Here is a 13,034-nt window from a genome sequence, read left to right as displayed (position 1 = left end):
TCACATGAAAGCGTGCTTTATATGTGATACAAAACAAGTGGATGTTTTTGCCTCACTTTTCAACCAAGACATATAAAGATGCTTTCCCATTATCATACTAACTGCACAAAATATTCAAGGTACTTTGACAAATCTTTACTAGTATTTATGGAAGATATGGTTTTCTAGGCTTTTGACTTTTCAATGTTGGCAAATTAGTTTCTTCTTAAAACCTAGGTCTCAGGCACCTGGAAAATACGTAAAATGATGAATTCCTTATGCAAACTACCTCTTTCTTTTTAGGAGAAATAGTTCAGCTATGGCTTAGTTCCAAAACTGAGGTCAGTAATCTCAATTTGATTTTAAAAAAGAGTTCTGACAAGCAGATTCAGTGGAGTTACTTGGATTTACAGCATTGTAACTCGCAACAGAACAGTTTAACCTGGAGAGAGTTGTTGAATTTACCTGAATACACACAATATATTGAATGCAATACATTTGAAGGGAAATATGTATTCAACTGGCACCTGGCAGTCATCCAAAGGGACAAAAGGACAAGGCCTGACCTCACTCGTTCTTCTTTATTGATACTTAAAAGTCTGTATGAATGTGTATCTTTGCATTTAGCATTCTCTAGGTTTGCAAACTGCCATGACCAAGGCAAGTCGGTTTCACCACTATGCTGGGTGGCTTGGCATTTAGCGCAAGTGCAAGTCTGCAGTGATCAACCTGGTATTTCCCATAGCCTTTCCTCCTAGAAGGGAGACACCAACCCAATGTGATCAGAAGAGCCAGTACCTCCTCTTTCACCCCATAGTCCCATGTTAAAACACTATGCTGGTACATGGCTGATCCATATGCAGTTTCCAGGTAAATCTTTGACCGCTGTTGAAACTGTCACAATGTGGTTATGGTTGTGGAGACCATATCACAACTTGGGGCAAACCTGCAGTGCAGTTAGTAGTCCCTTCCCAAATTTTGTTAAATATGTACAATTAATTATGTCGAGATTAGTATGCATGTATTATTGTTATATGTAATATACTTTAAGTGTAGTAAATATTAGTTGGTGAGCCTGGGAACAGATTCCCCAATAAAACCAATATGAATGTCAAACCCATTAGAATGAAGAGGTACATTTGTTCTTCCTTGTCACAAGCCTAGTTCTGTCTCAGTTGTTGTATGTGTGGTGTCCTGGTTGCTTTTCATTGGAAAATAGTCTGCAGCATTCTGTCCTCTACAGCTTCCCCAGCATACAAAAATGCTCTCCTTAACAGGCTACCAGTACAGGGTAAAGCGCTCTTGGTAAAGCTATCCTGGTGTGGGTGACATAATCAGCAATTCGCTGTGTTGTCACACAGAGTGCGACTCTGTTCATGTGTTTCAGGGGGCAACAGGAAACCATGACTCCATACCTGCATCCAGTCTGCCTAAGCTAATTTCATTTTTCATTTAATAGTTACCTGCTGAAGCAGAGTCAGAGAGCAGCTCTCACCACTTGTTTAGCTCCCTGGGTGAACATTTCAGTGAATAAGACATTGACTATATTGTCGTCAGCAGCACAGTACCACAGCACACGGCTTGTTAAAAGAGCTAATCCAGATGCCTGTCCTCAGTGCAAGGTTTGCCACTTCCAGCCGAGTGCACTGAGGTACACAAGCCTTAGAAATGGTGCAGCTCCAACCATAGCTGTCCCTGCAGATTTAGTATTACCTAAGGAAATACCACTCTCAGGTAGCTGAGAGTGACTGCCCTGAGGACTAGTCTGGGTGCATTCCTCCCATTGTGGGGTTCCATTTCCGAAGGCTTGAGGTGGATGGGGAAGGGGTTACTCCAGCTCCAGGGGTTTCTTCAGGGTCCTGGACGCATGGAGGGGTTAGGTGCTCACCCCTCCCCCCACCCACGTGTTCCCATGGCTCCCGGAGAGACAGCACACAGCTCGTGGAGAGGAGGCGAGAGAGTGAGTTTATTGTGGTTAGGGGTTTATAAAGCTCTTGGGAGGGTCAAAAGGGACCATGTAAGGTAAGGGGTCTTACAAAACACCAATCAGGCAGGGAACAGCCAAATAAGGAAGGGGTTAACAAGAGACCAATGAGAAGACTTCTTGATATCTTCTCAGGACATTCCTGAGACAGAGATAAGAACTGGCCATGGGGGATTTTGGGAAGAAGAAACATGAGTTAGCAGAGACCACAAAAAAGCCATTTTAAAACATGCTTAAACCACAGTTTTCCCATATAATGCAGGTTTACTGCTACAGACTAGCTGCCCCTGGGTACTTCCATCAGGGCAGTGCATTCCTGGGAGTGCAAAAGAGACAGAGAAAGGCAGAAACATGAAGGCTAGATACTTATAGTTGGTACTAGAGCTAGCCCTAAGTATATAAACCCAGAGTATATTACAACATTTGTTTCCCTGCAAGGGATATATATTCTTTTATTGACTAGTTTGCCGAAGAATTCATCTGGCCATAACTTAACACATTTTTACAGTTTTCTAAGGTGCTAAACAGCAGACATTATATCCAGATGACAATATTTTGATCCTGAAGTCCCAAATTATTTATTGCTAAGCCTTAAAATTTTAATTGTGTATGAATTTTCATGGAGGTCTGAGAAGAGCTTTGCAAAAGAAAGTGAGCCCTGTAACCTTACCTGTGAACATACAAAAATAAGCAAATTAACAACATGACTGTTTTTAAGTGGATGCTATCATCCATTTTAATGAGAGACCGAAAAACTTGCACTGTAATGCCTTCATTTGTCTAGGCAAGAGGATATATGCATACACATAACTGAAGTCTGGGAAAAGCTTTAGAATAATTTCCATTGCTTTCTCTGATTTCTACCATTAAATTTCATATTTTTAGCTCCTGATAAGGCTTTTTGTTGTGAGATTCAGCTTCTGTGGCTCATGCAGGAATGTCAAGATTAAAACTTGAAAAAACGAGTTTATAAAATGTTTAAAAATTATCAAATATGAAATGAGAAAGAGACCCTTTCTCAGTATTGGAAGAAAAATCTTCCATCAGGTGTTAAGTAAGTGGCTCCAAGGTCAAGTGATGGGAACTGAAATGCAGTATAGTTAAAAATGGCTACATTAGATTTGACTAATTTATGTATACCTGGAATGTACTGTGTGTTACTGGTGTGACCACCAGACAGAGAATGACAAGTGAGCCAAAGCCTTAACTCCATCATGACTCCTTTGCCTGTTGCTTCCCTCTGGCATTAGTAAGGCTGGCACAAAGGAGTTTATCTGTCCAGAGTACACAACCTCAGCAGAATGGATGGCCCAGAATGTGTTGGGTGGACAAAAGTGGTCAGACAGATGATTGGCCAGTTAACTTATCCATAAATTTTACTTCTATGTATATGTTTATGTGTGTGTGTAAAGATAATGATGGCAAGAAGAGATCCAAATCCACTCAGCCATATAACCATTGTTATCTCAGGTATCTAAACTCATTAACCTTCTGACTGAGTATTTTAGAAAAGCTGTGCCCAATGACTCAAAATTTCTAACCAAAGAATGTGGATGTGCCTCAGAAGTATCAGATTAAGCTACACAGTTGAGAATTGCCTCCTACAAAGTACCACAGCTTGAACTTTACAGGAGCAGGTAGTTCAGTACCTAAACGGTATGCCAACCTGATCAGGTTTTGGAAACAATTAGTTTTGTTTGAAGCCCTTGAGATCTAGCAGGATATTTTAGAATATGCATTGAGCACTCTGAATGAGCTGTAGAAATTACAGGAGTGAGTTACCATTTTCTTTTCCATCTCAGCAATAGCAGTCAGTGTCTCTCTCGTACATAGAGTCAGAGAGAACATTCAATCTGGGATTTATGCAGTAACCCTAGGAACTCTAGAGCTCCAGAAAGAAACCAAAAGGTGAGCAGGAAACTGGGATCAAAATCTCCTTCCCTGCACACTTTACAGTACTTGCTCCTAACCATTAACATTTGTACACTAAATCCTGCTATTTTAAAACAAGCTAGATTTGAGAATACTGATCTTTTGGGATAAGATTAAATCATGCTCTGATAATTCATATCAGATTTAAAAGCCTCCTCTGTTCTAAATCTGCCCTGATTTAGGTATGTGCAACTGTAGCTGTATGCTTGGAAGAAAGGAGGATTTCACAAAGAACTTGCAGGTCAAATGAGGAATTATCCACAAGGTTATATAACAGCTGAGCAGTAGGGTTGGGACCATAACTCTGGATTTAAGTGTCTCAATTCTGCATCTGATGCCTAATCATTTATTGGCTCTAATTTCATGTGTTTGGAAGGAATTTTTCCCATGGGAGCTTTCAAAATGCAGCTCTAAAACACTGCAGCTAATTGTTCTTTGAAGCTTTTGGATTCAGAAGGTGCTGATGTAATTTAGAAAACATTTCAACTCAGCCCAGGCTATACAATTAGAAGTAAAAATTTATTCAGCAAACATGATGTGCTCAGAACATGGTAACCTGACAACCTGTAATAAGGTCCCCAAAATACGTACTAAATAAAGGCAAATGGAGATGCCAATTGCTCCTTGCAGTGACACCCACTGTTCCCCTGTAACATTGTGTCACATACTTGTTTTAAATATATTAGTAAATAACGTAGTATGCTTTCTAAAGTGACAATAGATGGGAAAAAATGAACAAAGTTATGTGTAGCATTAGTAAAGAAAAGCTTTTAAGAATGATTTGATGCTGCCACTAGCTGCAGACTAGCAACTAATTATACCTGCCCCTCTGGCCTTGTGTTTACTCGCAGGGAGGTTCTGATTGCCCGGCGCTGTGCTGCTGTCACTGTCCAGGGCCAGCACTGCTGTTGCTCGTGAGAAAACAATGATATCACATATGCCACTGCTGACTGAGGAAGGGGTTGTGTGAATTGGAAACAAAAGAGACAGAAACTGTTGCCATACACTTCAAAGTGCTGTGCTTGGGGTACATGTCCATTCAGTAATTGCACAGGAATTCAGTCACAGCAGGATTTTGTAATTACACAGCTTAATTGTTCCTGCCTATTATAAAGGCATCTTTGTTTTTGCCATTTGTCTTTCATGTTCACCCACACTTTCTATTATATTTCTGCTTGCTTGTCCCCTGCTTATCCCTTACCAATTCCTCCAGAACTACTATTTGCCATTTCAACACACTTCACCATGCACGCCCCGGTTTAATTTCCTCATGCCTCTGCTGTTTGAGTGTTTCTATCCCTGTAGCTTTCAGCCTGCTCCCCTGCTTCTATTTCAGCTCCCATTCTCTCACTGAAAACCTCTCATGCTGATTTTACTTAATGCAGTATAATTAAGGGTAGGGTTTTTCAGAGGAAAAAATGTCACTTCTCGCAGATTAAAATGGAAAATTTGACAGATGATATCAAATCTTGTGAAAAGACTTTAAGATCCTTGTGGGGTCTTGAAGTTAGTTTATTTGTTGGTATATACCTTTTCTGTGTTTGCTTGAGGACCATTCGGAAGGCCAGTATCACCTACAGATTTGTCTTAAAAGAAACCCCCAAAAACCAAAAAAGCTGCAGAGACAGAAGACCAGCAATTAGGGAAAAATTGGCTTTGGCTTGCTCAGTATGGTTACTTAAAAATCTGTATTTTGTAAGTATTTGTATGCAAAGTAAATAATAAAACTTTTTTTTTTTTTGTGGTGGCTGCCTTTCTAGTGCATCCTTGAGGCTATTTCAAAATTGGTTCCACAAGAGATGTGGCAGCACTGACCTAGGAGGGAGGGAGGAGAATGCAACTCCGCCTGTGTGCGTGCACATTGTATCACATCCATCTGTCTCGTTGAGAAGACATGTTCGTGCAGCACAGAGCTAACAATGAGGCAATCCTTATTCTGAACCCATCAATACTATGTGGGATAAAGAAACTACCTGCTTACCCCAGAAGGTAAACATCAACAGGCTGAAACAAAGTAAACAGGTACTCTGAAACCGTGGTTGGCACTCTTAGTGTGACGTCTCATCAGCCATGAACCAGCATATTATTAGGCAACAAGCAGAGAGTGGTCAGATGCAGTGCTGCAGTCAGAAAAAATCACGTCCTTGATATGGCTATTTGTGTTAGGGACAGCAGTGCTGCCTGTGTTGGTGTAGCATTTTTTTTTGTTTTGATTAAGCTTCCGTGGACATTAATGTTTAACGGAATTAGAGGAATTGCAAATGGCTTCATAAACCACTTAATCTGATGAAACAAAGAAGGAATAATACAAAGGGTAAAATGCCGCCACACCCTGGTCTCATCAGAGTATTGTGGGAAACATGTAAATAAAGAAAACAAATCAGTACCCCGTTCACACTTCATCAACTGCCTAACAACTTGCAAACAGTTAATTGCACATCTTTAAAATGCATGTAGAGGAGAAATGATTTAGAAATAAGCTTCTGTAATGAAAAAGGACAGCACAGAAACACCGACTCCACACAGGTAAATTCACACCTTTAAATTCAGTACATACAGTACATTTGTTTTTTGCTATTTCTAAAACATTGGTCCTCATTTAAAAGGAGGATAAGGATTTACACATTACGTATAAGAATTGAATGCTAAATTGATTAAACATATTGAAGACTATCAAGTGATAAGTATTATTAGGCTGAGTTATTTTCACGTTTCCAAATATTTAGGACCTGTGTTAGCCTAGTAGTTCAGGCTCAGTAAATATATTATTGCTATGGCTAGCAGCAGAACATTAGATTCACACTCATTTTTCAAATCCTCATGACTCATCAGGCTCTGCTGAGCTTGCTTTAGCATGCCTGCAACTCTGTTTTAGCTTGTTTGCCTATAACAACAATCATTTAATGATCAGAACGTACTTACCTAATATGCTGATTTCCATGTTGTGACCAGTGCCAGAACATGAGGACATAAGCAAATGGAATGAAGCTGCATCAGGGGAAGTTCAGATTAGACATCCAGAAAAGGTTCTTCACTGAAAGGGTGGGTTGTCAGTCACTGGAACAGGCTCCCCAGAGAAGTGGAGCTCCAAGCCTGTCAAGTGTTCAAGAGGCATGTAGACAACACTCTTGGTCATATGCTTTAGTTTAGATAGTCCTGTGAGGAGCAGGGAGCTCGACTCAAAGATCTTTATGAGTCCCTTTCAACTTGAGATATTCAATGATTCTATGATCCTATGTTTTACTTTTTTGGAATTTTTTATAATTGTGTGATACAACTATAATACGTGGTAATAAACAGTTACTTGTTAGAATGAAATGTTTATGCCCTTACCATAATAATGAAATGCAGGGGATTACAGTCATGGAATAACAGGAGTGACACTGTAAAATGACACTGTAAGATGACACTGAAAACTTCAGGGCTGTAAACAAGACACCATCAGTCAGTTAAAAATACACTGACCTGGGAGGTGGGAAAAGCCAGTTACAGGGGTAACAAAGAGAACAAAAAACTCCCACCACACTGAACCAAACCATCTTAACACCTGTGGAAATAACCAAAGGCGAGTATAACATCAGCAAGAGAGGTGGATGTCAAGAATTTTTTGTAAGAATTTTATCTATTACTATAGAGATTTTTTTCCCTATGTAATAGCTCTGTTTTCTTTTTCTGTAATTATTAGATCTGGACCGATAAATCTTTCACTAGCTTGTCAAGAATTTACCTACTTCAACAACAGACTCTTGACTTCACAAATTATGTTTGTTTCCTTCTTTCCTATGCAAGCATTTGAGGGTAATAACTGTTCCTCAAGGAAACCCAACACAATTAGGTTGACTACCATAAGTTATTTATTTCTACCCTTCAAAGATTACGACAGTTTAACAGATCAATGACAGGACTTCAGGAATCTTTTTGTGTATCGGTTCTTCTGTTTTTTCCCAATGGAGAGGTCACTACAGAGTTTTATGCTCTGCTGCCTGCCTGACCAACTGGAAGCAAAATCTACTTTATTATGACCAGGCTGAGTTTCAGTATGTGTGAGGCATAACATAAATAGTATGTGATGGTCAAAAGAGTGACAACACAAAGGTATATATCTTTATATGCTAACTTCCATACAGAGTTATAATCAACCCAACCCAATCTTCTCTGTGTAAGTGAAGAGCACTGAACCACTGGTAAGTGTACAGGTATTAACATCAGTCAGGCAATTTTGGTCGTTACTCCCACCAGCATTTCACAGAATTTGGTACCAGCCTTCAGCCAGGTCCCTGGGAACTCTGGCACAGGCAGGGTGGGATGATTCTCATCCCATGGCAAGCATCCTATACACCTGAGTGAGTCATCAAGATGCATGCATTAGCAAGTGAGGAGAAACAGGCTTTTTAAAAATGTGATTTGTTTTTTTTTTTTCAACATACACCTGTGAATGAGATTAATCCTGTCCTGTCCTGTGTCACCTCCTTGACATAAAGGAAATTTAGACAAAGACTTCATACGTAGATAGCTGCATTATATATATATGAGTAGATAACTCCCACTGAAAATAAACTCCCTTTTGAAATAAATCCACAAAAATGAGTGTGTGATTCTTTATCAAAAACCATTATCAGAGCCCAGAAACTAGCAGGAATTAGGTCCCTAGTCATGTAATGAAATGGAGATGTATAATAAAGTAATACTGAAGATGCCACAATCATATTTTTCCCAGTACAATATCAGGTTTAAGATTTATTGCCCTCTTTTGTGCCACACCATTGATTTCTGCACTTGGGCTAGGAGTTCTTCAAGCCACAGCTGGACAATATGAAGCATTGATCTGCAATATCCATTTAAGCAATCAGGCTTTTTGATCCTGTGCCCTTTTTTCATTGCACCTTTTCTGTGCTCTCAGGTGGTTGGATCCAGCTCAATATTTTCCTCCAAAGCACACCTCCTCAGAATAGTACACTCAACACCACTCAAACATTCATTTCTTTACTACATGGAAGAAGATAAACATGCCTTAAATACTCTACAGATAGTTGTATTCCCAAACACGTAGTACTTGATTTTAACTCAAAGCAGGTCTTAGAGAAAATCTCTTAGAGATTTTCCATGCTCTTAAAATGCAAAATGAAATTAAGCTGGAGGAAACTGAACTAAATGTGTTTTTAGCATAAAGCTTGCTGCAGTCTGTTAAGAGCCTTTTAAATGGATCCTGTAGTGAAAAAGGTTTATGGGTTGCTGAGAAAGCCTTAATGATACTCTCAACGGAAAAGTAATTGAAGAGGTGGGTGAAAAGGGCACCCTTTTTCTTTATTTCAGTCACAGATGCATCAAGGCATGGAAGCAGCAAAACATTTTCAGTACCTATTTGTTAGAACTGAAAGCAAAAAACACCAGTCCTCTACTTCTAGGTACCAATGCAGTAGAAATATTACTAAAAAAAAAATGGTGCATCATTTGCAGCTGCTAACTTTAGTATCAGCTTTGATAAATTTCACTTTATACACAAATGAATGAAGAGTAAGAATGGGAATTTCCTGCTAGTTGTTTAGCACACACCTGATTTCAAAATGAAGAGAACTGATGAGACATGATTTGATCTTGAGAGGTTTACAGCAAAGGTCTTTAAGCTGAAAAGAGTATCAGCTCAAGAGTTTAGTGGGAGTTTTCATACTGTGAGCTTTGAGTGCATGGAAATATCAATGCACATTCCCATAAGGTGCTTCTCTAATGTTACAATTCGAAATATTGTGTTTTGCAGCAATATTTTTGAACAATTTGTGAAGGTTTCCCAGTTAAAATTTTTACATGAAAATGAAGATGGTGGATACCAGTGGCAGAATACTCTATTTATTCCTGTGCAATGCACTGAAAAGCTCACTGTAGAATCGGAAAGTGAGCACACAGTTCAAATGTGTTAAAGAATGCACTACATAAAGGTTAATCAACAACAACAGTTAGTAAGAATTATTTGATTGTAAAGGTAATGCTTATTTAAAAATGTGTCAATGGAAAACAAAAAATGAAATAGGGTAACAATCACTGGTTTAACCTGGGTAGCAAATATGTTGGCATCATATGATATACATCATATTATGTATTTCAGAAAGCAAAATCACACTAAAACTAATTCTATTTTTTTGTGAAAATGTTTTAATCATTAAAAGCAGTAAGTATTGCTAAAACATTCAGATTTGACAAGAAGCTGGGTATGTTGTGTTTGTAATAGGGTGTAACAAGAAATTTTATAATTATGTATATATAATTCAAGAACCTTTTACTAAAAATAGTCTTTGTGTGTCTTCCAGTTCAGTTAATTAATAAGTACTCTATCATATTTCCTTCTAAGATAGTTGCTTCCTATGTCAAGAACTGTGGAAATGTTTTATTCCTGTAAAATCATAGAATCATAGAATCAACCGGGTTGGAAAAGACCTCTGAGATCATCAAGTCCAACTCTTAATGATGTGGTCAGCCAACTATGCATTCATATGTTCACAGCTGAGCTTCAAAGTCAAGATAATTTTAATTATAAACAATTTCATATTTGATCTTAAAATAACATTTTAATAATAAATTGCAAATAACTGCTGAGAGTCAAGCAGAGGTGTCATTTCATATTGTGTTCTGACAGTGGCCTGACTAGTAGAAATATCTCCCAGCATCTAGTTAGGGACTCACTGAGCAAGAGGTACTTTCGATGCGTTTGATAACCTTTAATGGATTTCTCTATCATGAATTTGCCCATTGACTCTTGAAGGTACATGAACTATCTGGAAAAACCTCCTGCTTCAGACTATATTGGCGTCTGCACTTGTTATGACAACTGATGAAAACAACAAAACACTGACTGAAAACACAAACCCTAGTGTATCCATTTGCACTAGACAGGAAAAACCAACCTCGTGCTGGTTTTGGCTGAGGTAGAGTTAATTTTCTTCTCAGTGACTAGTATGGGAGTGTTTTGGATTTGTGCTGAACACAGGGCTGGTAATATAGAGATGGTTTTGTTATTGCTGAGCAGTGCTTACACAAGGCCTTTTCTGCTTTGCATACTGCCACATTGGCTAGAAAGTTGGGGGATGGAAAGTTGGGAAGAGACAGGTGACAGGTCAGGACAAGTGACCCAAATTGACCAGAGGGATATTCCATACCATATGACATCATGCTCAATACAGAAAGCTGGGGGAAGAAGGAGAAAGGCATGGGGGGGACACATTTGGAGTGATGACTCTTCCCAAGTCATCATTATGTGCCATCTTGGAGATGGCTGAACACCTGCCTGCTCATGGGAAGCAGGGAATTAATTCCTTGTTTTGCTTTGCTTGTGTGCGTGGCTTTTGTTTTTCATATTAAACTTTATCTCAACCCATGAGTTTTCTGGCTTTTACCATTCTGAGTCTCTCCCTGGTCCTGCTGGTAGGGCAGTGAGTAAGCAGCTGCGTGGTGTTTGGTGGCTGGCTGGGGTTAAACTATTCCAAACCCCCATCCATGGAGACAGGACTGGAAGCACAATGCAGCCAGCTGCGATGCACAGCGGATCTGGCTGACATCAGTCCCCATCGGATCTGGCTGACATCAGTCCCGATGCGATCTGGTATGCACTAGGAAACCCATCAGCTGAACAAAAATCCTGCCTTTTCGTGTGCGTACAATATATGCAACTTACAGAACTGGTTTGTACAGAAATGTAGGAACTCGCAATATTATATATGAATATCCAAACAGGTCAGTAAGGTCCAATTGCCAAAAAATGGCCACAATACAATTGAGTCCTTGTATATTTGGATTTCCATCCTCACTGAATGAAACCACGGCCGCTGCAATCCAACGGCCTCATGCGCTTGGGCACTCAAACTGTAAATACAGGCGCTGAAAGAGGACCAGATCAAGCACATTATTTTAGCAGAGGGCCTGCTCCGTGCCTGGCACCAGGTGAGCCTGTCAGGCCGCACAACCGAGCACCGCCGCAGCCACAGCCGCGACCCCTCAGGGCCGACCGGGGCGGCCGCTCGGGAGCACGACGGGCCCCACGCCGGCCCCCCACGTGACCCGCGCGGCTGCGGCCCGCCCCCCGCGGAAGGAGTAAAGGGTAAGCGGGCACAGGCGGCCGGGCGGAGCGATGGGAGCCGGGCGGGCTCAGAGCCTCGCAGAGTTGGGGCGGGGAGGCGGTGGGGGAGCACGCTGGTGGAGGGGGGAGCGGGGCCAGGCGGGGGGAGACGGGGCTCGGGTGAGGTGGCGGGGAGCGACAGGCGCCCCGCGGCGGGCCCGGCCGTGAGCCCGCGCGGGGCGCTCTCTGCCGCCCCGCCCCTGCCCCGCCCGCCCGAGCCGCCCCACGGGCGGGTCCCCGCGCGGCGGCGGAAGCGCTGCTCCCCGCGGGCAGCCGCTGAAGCTTCCCGGCAGCGTGCTGGGTGTAGGGCTGTTCTCTTCTTTCTCTTTCAAATTACCGAGGTACCAGTGCCCACGGCGAAGGGACTGGATTAAACTTGCAGAGCTAGCAGTGAGAAGCAGCGTTGTTCTCCGCATCCTCTGCCTGTCAGAGGCGGTGCAGGAGACGGTCGTGCCCCGGTGCCGGTGGAAGTGTAGCGTGTGCAGGGGAACAGGCTGGGAAGCGATTCCGGGGTTGTGCTCTCGTTCGCTGGCATTATGTCCTGCACCTGGGACTTGTGCTGTGCACTGCTCTTGGTCCTGAACTGGATGCAGTTCTTACTTAACATATTTTCCTGCTTTATTGAATGTCTGTCAGATCTCATATGTGCCCTATGATGAACACAGTTAATGGCAGTTACCTAGTATTCTGATGGAGTGGCTTTCCTGTTACCCTACATCATGAACATCTGAGAGAGAAATATTTTTTTTTTTGGTTTATAATGACACAACTTGTCTTAAAGTGGCTGCTTTTCTGCATCTGGTTCTTGTCCTTCAATCTATTCTTAATTAAATGCTTCTCTGTATAAAGGCTGCAATGCTTGAAGCTGAAGAGATTCAGCCAGTTCCTAGATATGTCCTGGTGTTCCTACCTTTATAAAGGAAAATTATTTTTTTGGAAGTCGGTGAAAAGGTTAGATAGAAAAAGTGCAGCTGTAGACTAACCTTGTAAAAATCTTTTAATTAGCTGGTATTCCATTGCAGGGGTTTTTTTGTT

At 41.2% G+C, this 13,034-nt stretch overlaps 1 protein-coding gene across 1 annotated transcript in view; it reads left to right on the top strand.

Annotated features, from left to right (window-relative positions):
• Positions 1-11,924: 11,924 nt before the first annotated feature.
• Positions 11,925-13,034, top strand: part of IMMP2L (inner mitochondrial membrane peptidase subunit 2) — a 425,745-nt gene continuing 424,635 nt past the window's right edge. The window contains exon 1 of the mRNA XM_027682163.1: positions 11,925-11,981. The gene's annotated coding sequence lies outside the window, so the exon portion shown is untranslated. The remainder of the gene's footprint in view (positions 11,982-13,034) is intronic.

This window comes from Neopelma chrysocephalum, unplaced genomic scaffold, assembly GCF_003984885.1.
Source record: "Neopelma chrysocephalum unplaced genomic scaffold, ASM398488v2 Primary Assembly neopelma1_62, whole genome shotgun sequence".
In the NCBI taxonomy this organism is placed as follows: Eukaryota; Metazoa; Chordata; class Aves; order Passeriformes; family Pipridae; genus Neopelma; species Neopelma chrysocephalum.
Note: the sequence above shows the minus strand (reverse complement) of the source record. Positions and strands in the feature narration are given on the sequence as shown.